This window comes from Cupressus sempervirens, chromosome 11 (assembly GCF_028749045.1).
Source record: "Cupressus sempervirens isolate cs-2001-9-10 chromosome 11, ASM2874904v1, whole genome shotgun sequence".
Lineage (NCBI taxonomy): Eukaryota > Viridiplantae > Streptophyta > Pinopsida > Cupressales > Cupressaceae > Cupressus > Cupressus sempervirens.
This window is the reverse complement of record NC_143128.1, coordinates 467863204-467871466: the sequence shown is the minus strand read 5'-3', so window position 1 is coordinate 467871466 and position 8263 is coordinate 467863204.

The following is an 8263-nucleotide window of genomic DNA, read 5'->3' as shown; positions in this document are numbered from 1 at the left end:
GGTTAGTTTGCTAAATCTAGATCTTAGTTAAAGTTGAAGCATAAGATGGAGGTTTCTAATTTCTCAAGTACTTTGAATCTTGAAAACTTGATCTATTGGATTGTTAAATTGGAAGACTACTTTGAGTTAGAGGATATTGGAGATCTGCTTAGAGTGAGGTTGGCATATACTAAGCTGAAGGGAAATGCTACTCTTTGGTGGAAGGAATTACAATGAGATAGAGAAGAGGAAGGTGAAATGAAGATGACTAGATGGAGATTGATGGTGATTAAACTGAAGGCTAAGTTTATTCCTGTTGATTATGAACTTGAGTTTTCTAAGAGATTGCAAAATCTAAAGTAGAGAGATATGATTGTGAAAGATTATATAGAGGAGTTCTACAAGTTGACTATTTAGTCTAGGCACAGAGAGTTGTCTAAAGAAAAGGTGGCTAGATATATTAATGGCTTGAGATTCAATATTCAAGATGAGGTTAGTATGCTAAATATTGCTTCGATTGAGAAGAAGAGAAGTTGAAGAGAAAATATCAAGGTAGTTCTTGAGGGAAGGAAAAGCAAGACTACTTGGCAAAAGCTAAACTAAGTGTAGAAGATGAACCAAAACCTATTGATCAGAAGAGAAGGATAGGTAGAGGTGAGTTTAAGGGTACTTCTTTTAGATGTCATGATGTGATGTCCCCATTTTGGCAAGTAATTTAAATAATAATAATAAATATTTTATATAAAATAATATTAAAATAATAATATTATGCTATAAGTAATATTATAATAATTATATTATGTCGTATTATAATAGTAATATGAATGAAATAATAAATAATGATAAAGAAATGCTTTAATATAGCAATACTATATTAGTAAAAGTATTATAATAATATTATAATTAATACTATTATAATTCTATAATACTTTATAATCATATTAGACTTATAAATTCAATATTATATTATAATCATATAATAATGTCATATTATGTATAACGTATTATGATATAATCTATGAAATAATAATAATATAATATAATGATATTATGATTACTAAGATATATTTCAATGTAACAATACTATATTTATAATGAATTATAATAATGTATAGTTGATATATTATTAGATTAGTATATATTACAATATAATTATTAATATAATATATTAACTAAAGCTTATAAATATATTATTAATATAATTATTATTGTGAAAAGATGCGTCTTTTACCATTAAAACGTATATATGTGGAATAGTATCTTTAAAGGATATCATACGAAAATCAGAGAGAAATTATCAAACCCATTCATAGAAAAAGAATGGACCCCTAATTTGGGTTCATTACACATGAAGGGGGCATAAAGCTTATGAATGTCCTAAGGCTGGTGACAAAAGAGTTGTTGTTGTGAACGAGGTTGAAAACCATATCAGTGAACCTAAGCAAGGAGAAAATTTATTGGCTTGACAAGTAATGGTTGGTCAAAGAATACTAGAATCTTGTCATAGGAGTAATTTTTTCAAGACTCGTTGTAAATTTGGTGGTAAATTTTGCAATGTGATTGTGGATGGTGGTAGTACTAACAACCTTGTTGCTGATGAGATGGTTCAAAAACTTGGTTTGGGAAGAGCGAGATATCCTTGTCCGTATAGGATTGGTTGGTTGCAAGATGAACATGCTTTAGAGGTGAGGGAGCAATGTCTTGTTAATTTTCAAATTGGGCATTATAAGGATCAAAAGTTTTGTGATATTGTGGATATGAGTAGTTGTCACATATTACTTGGTAGACCTTAGTAATATGATTGCAGGGCTATGCGCATGATTGTGTCAAGAATGTGATTATGATTGAGAAAGGTGGCAGAAAGCATTAATTGATTCCTTTTCAGAATGAAGAACTCGGTAGGAGGAACTTGAGTATTGGTTGTCGAGTTGAGTTGAAGGATTTTGAGAGGGATAGAGATCAACATGGAAAGAAGATCTGTAGCACACTAAGGATGGATATGAAGAAGTGGAAAAAGGGAAAGAGTGTGCAAGTAAAAGACTTAGAGAATATGTATGTGAAGAACTAGTTTGGGATTTGTAATGACTCGTACCAATAGGCCACTAAACAAAACCCTAAATTTAATACACGACTGAAGTATATTGGTGAAATAAGGAAATAATAGTGCCAATGTATTCATTCAATGCAAACCAAATATTTTTACAAATGATATGTCAATTTTCAGCACTAAAACATTATGACTTGGCACATTACAGATAACCCTAACTGGCTGTATACAATTGAGAACTTATTACAACTACAAACTGAAATGAGAACCTGGATTGATCAGATACTGGAGATTGATTGCTGAAGATGATATGGTGAAAGTGCAGCTCCACTTGAAACTCAAAATCAGCAATTAAGCACAAGTGAAAGGATTTAAATATCCTTCCCACAGGTACAATAATTCAGGTGATCTCTCACACCCTCAAAATTGCATACCAATTGAGAGTTTTCGTTCTCAATGGCCAATTGTGACTACTCGCAGAAACCCTAGGCTCCACAACGCACATAAGAAAAATCAATAATAAATCGCGATGATAGGCAATGAGCCCTCAATGCCTATTTATTTATTTTTTTCTCGATAGGTCAGCATCCTTTTTATTTATTCATCGCTTCTTCCAGTAACCTCTAGAAGATTGTTTTATTTAATGATTTTATAAAATATCACTTTATTGAGTTATTAAATATAAAGTTATCTTGTAATATATTTTTATTGATAACTTTATAAATAATTTAACTCCTCCACAAAATGGTGACATTAGAGGTCCGCCCCTCCTAAAATTGCTTGGCCTCAAGCAATCTTAATGTTGGATGCTACAAAATCACTTCTCCCTCCCAAGTGGCATCTTCAACAGGTAAATCTTTCCACTTAACCAGATACTCTTTGATTACTCTCCTGCGAAGTTGCTTCTCTCTACTATCCAGAATGGATTCTGGCACTAAGATCAATTTCCCTTCATCATCCAAGGGAGGTAATATAGCATAAGGCATCACATTCTGACCCAACGCCTTTTTGAGGCATGATACATGAAACACATTGTGCACTCTACTATCTATGGGAAGCTCCAACTCATAAGCCACCTCACCAACTCATTTGATGATCTTGAATGGTCCATAATAGCGTGGCTTGAGTTTCTCTGTACCACTCTTCTTGAGAGTGGACTACTTATATGGTTGCAACATGAGGTAAACCATATCATTTACCTCAAAACTACACTCGGTCCTCTTCTTGTCTGCATACTATTTTTGCTGGTTCTGAGCTCTAGCAATGTTGTCTCTGAGAGTAGCAACTATATCCTTACTTTCCTGTAATAGTTCACCTGCACGGGGAACTCGACTGTCTCCCAACAACAAATCTAAGAAACTAGGTGCCTCATAATCGTAAAGTGCCATGAAGGGTGTCATTTGTATAGTCATATGATATGTAGTATTGTAACAATACTCACAGAGATATATCCATCTGACCCAAGCTCCCTGTTGATCTGCCACAAAATTTCTCAAATACCCTTCCACCCATTTGTTTACAATCTCTATTTGACCATCAGTCTATGGGTGATAACTGGTACTAGGTGTAAGCTCAGTGCCACACAACCAAAATATCTCCTGCCAAAAGTGTCTCATGAAGTGGTTGTCCCTATCACTCACAATGCTCCAAGGCAAACCATGTAATCTAAAAATCTCCCTAAAGAAGACCTCTACCACCTGAGTTGTTGAGTATGTAGTAGCGATAGGGAAGAAGTGAGCATATCTTATCAGCCTATCCACCACCACATAAATATAATCGTGCCCCTGGGCCCTGGGCAAGCCCGTAATAAAATCCATAGAGATGCATTCCCACTTCCTGTCATGAATAGGAAGTGGTTGTAGGAGCCCTGTTGAATAAGTGTGCTCTTGTTTGTTATCCTGGCAAACATGACACTCACACACATACTGCAAAACATCAGCCTTAAGTCCCTTCCAAGTGAACCATTCTCGTACTAACCTGAAAGTCTTGAAATACCCAGGATGGCCTGCTGTAGGTGAATTATGGAATGCTCTCAAAATCAACTACTTCACTTTCGATCTTGGGACTAAGTAAATCCTGTTCTTGTAAATGATCAAATCATTTATGAGAGTGTATCTGGTGTCGATTGTTGTCCCCTCCACTATAGCAGAGGCCCACATGTCTTTGGCATATTTTGCTATAATCAAGTGTCGCCAATCCTCTGATATCTGAATCATAGAAGTGAGGTGTGGCCTACGGGATAAAGCATCTGCAACAATATTTTGTATCCCCATAACATATGTGATATCAAAATCATATGCCTGTAACTTACTCACCCACTTCTGCTGATGATCATTCAAGTCCTGCTGTCCTAAAAAGTGCTTCAAACTATTATGATTAGTTTTAATACAAAATTTGCTGCCCACAAGATACTGTCTGAATTTGGCCAAGGCATGCATGATGGCCAACATCTCCTTATCATATATGCTGAATGATCTCTCAGCCCCTCTGATTTTCCTACTCTCATAAGCTATAGGATGCTTGTCTTGCATGAGTACAGCACCAACTCCCTCTCCAGAAGCATCACATTGAATCTCAAATGGCTTTGTGAAATCAGGTAATGCTAATACTAGGCATGTAGTCATTATTTCCTTGAACTGCATAAAACACTCCTATGCCTCCCGAGTCCACACAAATGCCCCTTTCTTCAGCAAATCTGTCATGGGTGTTGCATGTCGTGAGTAGCCACTAACAAACCTGCGATATAATCCACATAGACCAAGGAACCCTCTTAACTATGTAAGGTTCTCTAGTGGTGGCCAGTCAACAATAGCACGAATCTTTTCAGGATCCATTCGCACTCCTTCTGCACTAATGATGTGTCCAAGATACAACAATTCTGTCATCCCCAAATCACATTTGGACTCCTTGGCATATAAGGACTTGCTCTATAAAATGCTTAATACTGTCTCCAAGTGCTCTAAATGTTCCTGGCATGTCCTGCTATAGATCAAAATATCATCAAAGAACACTAGCACAAATTTCCTCAATTGATGGTGGAAGACCTTGTTCATAGTGGACTGAAAAGTGGTAGGTGCATTAGTCAAACCAAAAGGCATGACAACAAACTCAAAATGCCCGTAATGACATCTAAAAGTAGTTTTTTCAATATTCTGCTCTCGAACTCTGATCTGGTGATAGCCTGATCTCAAATCAATTTTTGTGAAATAACAAGCCCCATGCAATTCGTCTATTAGCTCATCGATGCATGGGATGGGATACTTGTTCTTTATAGTTCTCTTATTCAACACCCTGTAATCAATACACATTCATAGAGTACCATCCTTCTTTTTTACCAAAACAACAGAAGATGCAAAGGGTGACTTACTTGGTCTGATGTGTCCCATTGCTAGCAACTCATTGATGGTCCTCTCGATCTCGTCTTTGAGTCATTTTGGGTGCCGGTATGGTGTGATCATGACATGCTTAGCACCTTCCTCCAACTCGATAATGTGCTCAATACCTCTGTCTGGTGGCCTGCCTAGTGGAGTCTCACTGAATACATTCCCATACTTGATTCTTAATTTTTGAATATCTGGATGATATTCAGTCTTATGTTGCCCCTCCTGGGTAGGCATCAAAGCGCATATTGTCGCCCACTCTATATTATTATGTTTGGCTAATCTCTCCAACCGCCTAAATGAGATAGTCTTGACATCACCATTACGGATAGCCTTCAGCACATGAGTCCTGCCATCCACCACAAATCGTATCTCCATATCCTCCAATCTTAGGGTAACCTCCTTCAAAGAATGTAGCCATTGCATCCCAAGTACTATGTTCATGTCACCTATGTTGACCACATGATAGTTTGCCTTAAACTCATAGTTGTTCAGGCACAAAGGTAGATCTCACACCATCCTATCACAACAAAAAGTATATCCATCAGCTACCTTAACTCTCAGTCCCTCGAACTCCTCAGTAATGAGTCCACGCCTCTCCACAAATTGTGCATCAATGAAATTACGCGTGGCACCTATATCCAATAGAGTAATAATCTTTTGTCCTGCCAAGACTCCCCAAAATTTGAAAGATCCCTCTCTTTGAATACTAAACAGACGTGCCTCTTGTAAATGTATATCTGGAGCCTCTTTTTTCTCAGTACTATCTACCTCTTGATCACCCTCTGCCTCATTAGGATCCTCATCATGGTGCTCTGAGATGTCTGAATCTAAACCTTCGTAATAAGCCCACATCACCCGGTTAGCCTTCCCCTTAGGCTTCATAGGACAATCACGACCAAACTCATAGGGACCTTTACAAAAGAAGCATAGCTTCTTCCTACATAGGTCATCAAGTGTTTCCTTATCCCAAGGTGCAGCTAGCTTGTCTTTTGAGTCACTAACCTTCTCTTTACCCTTGCTAAATTCCCCTTTGTTATCTCTAAATGATGAAGAACTCTTTGAACTAAACTGGTTTGCTGGAGCTACAAGTTCCATACTGCGAGCTTTCTTCATGGCTTCCTGTAATGTAGGAGGATCAAAGGCCTTTACCCACCCCTCGAGTGGTTTAGTTAATCCCTCTATGAATAAAATGACTAGCCTCCTTTCTGAAATGTCAGGCACCATCACTGCAAGCTTCTGGAAGTCATTGATAAATTGTTCTAAGCCTCCTGACTGTCTCAACTGGGCTAACTCTCAAAAATAAACTTCAGGATTTTTTTTATCAAACCTTTCTATCAATCTATCCACAAACTCCTAATAAGTGGTTATCTGATTGTGTTGCAATGTGATCATGCCATGTGTCCACTAATCATGTGTTGCCCCATCTAAGTGTAAAGTGGCATACTTGAGTGCTTCAAATTCTGTCATCGTCTTTGAAGATAGGAAAGTATCCACCTTATGAATCCAAGCATGAGTAGTCATTTTTCCACTGCCATCAAATGTGGGTAATACCAACTTGTTGGTGACCTATTGTAACTCATTGTGTTTATCTACTTGCTTCTACCTGGTAGCTCTATAGTTCAGGTACCTGTCAAATGTCCATCCATCCTGTACATATTCTAGTAATGAATCCCACTCATTCCTTGCTTGTTAGAGTTCATCTACAATATCTGTTACCATAGCATCAGGTGTGCATGTTGGAGTTTCTTCTCTAAATGTAGGACACGTGGGTCTGTCAGCTGTTCCAGACCATGTCCTATGTTGTGATCCTGCTATGCTCCTGTCATCCTGGTCATTATTATGGTTATTCCTCCTATCTTCCCAAATCAAATGTTGCATCATAACCATCATTGCCTGTGTACTTGCCTCTATTGACTGTAGAAGCCTCTCCTGTTGCTGTAAAGTCTCATCATCTCGCACACTTCTGGATGGGCTTTAAGAATGTCTCTCAGCCATATTCTTAGTTATGTTGGTTCTTTTGTAAACTAAATTAAATGTTGGCTGGATAACCCTATCAGGCTGGCAGGAAATCGCTCTAATACCATTGTAATGACCTGTACCAATAGGCCACTAAACAAAACCCTAAATTTAATACATGGCTAAATTATATTGCTAAAATAAGGAAATAATAGTTCCAATGTATTCATTCAATGAAAACCAAATATTTTTACAAATGATATGCCAATTTTCAGCACTAAAACATTATGACCTGGTACATTACAGATAACCCTAACTGGTTGTATACAATTGAGAACTTATTACAACTACAAACTGAAATGAGAACCTGGATTGATCAGATACTGGAGATTGACTATTGAAGATGATATGGTGAAAGTGTAGCTCCACTTGAAACTCCAAATCAACAATTAAGCACAAGTGAAAGGATTGAAATATCCTTCCCACAACTGCAATAATTCAGGTGATCTCTCACACCCTCAAAATTGCGTACCAATTGAGAGTTTTCTTTCTCAATGGCCAATTGTGACTACTTGCAGAAACCCTAGGCTCCACAATGCACATAAGCAAAAATCAATAATAAATCGTGATGATAGGCAATGAGCCCTCAATGCCTATTTATTTATTTTTTTCTCGATAGGTCGGCCTCCTTTTTATTTATTCATCGCTTCTTCCAGCAACCTCTAGAAGATTGTTTTATTTAATGATTTTATAAAATATCACTTTATTGAGTTATTAAATATAAAGTTATCTTGTAATATATTTTTATGGATAACTTTATAAATAATTTAACTCCTCCAAAAAATGGGGACATTACAGGATTTATGAGATGAATCCCAGAAGATGTTCTTCCAGCTAC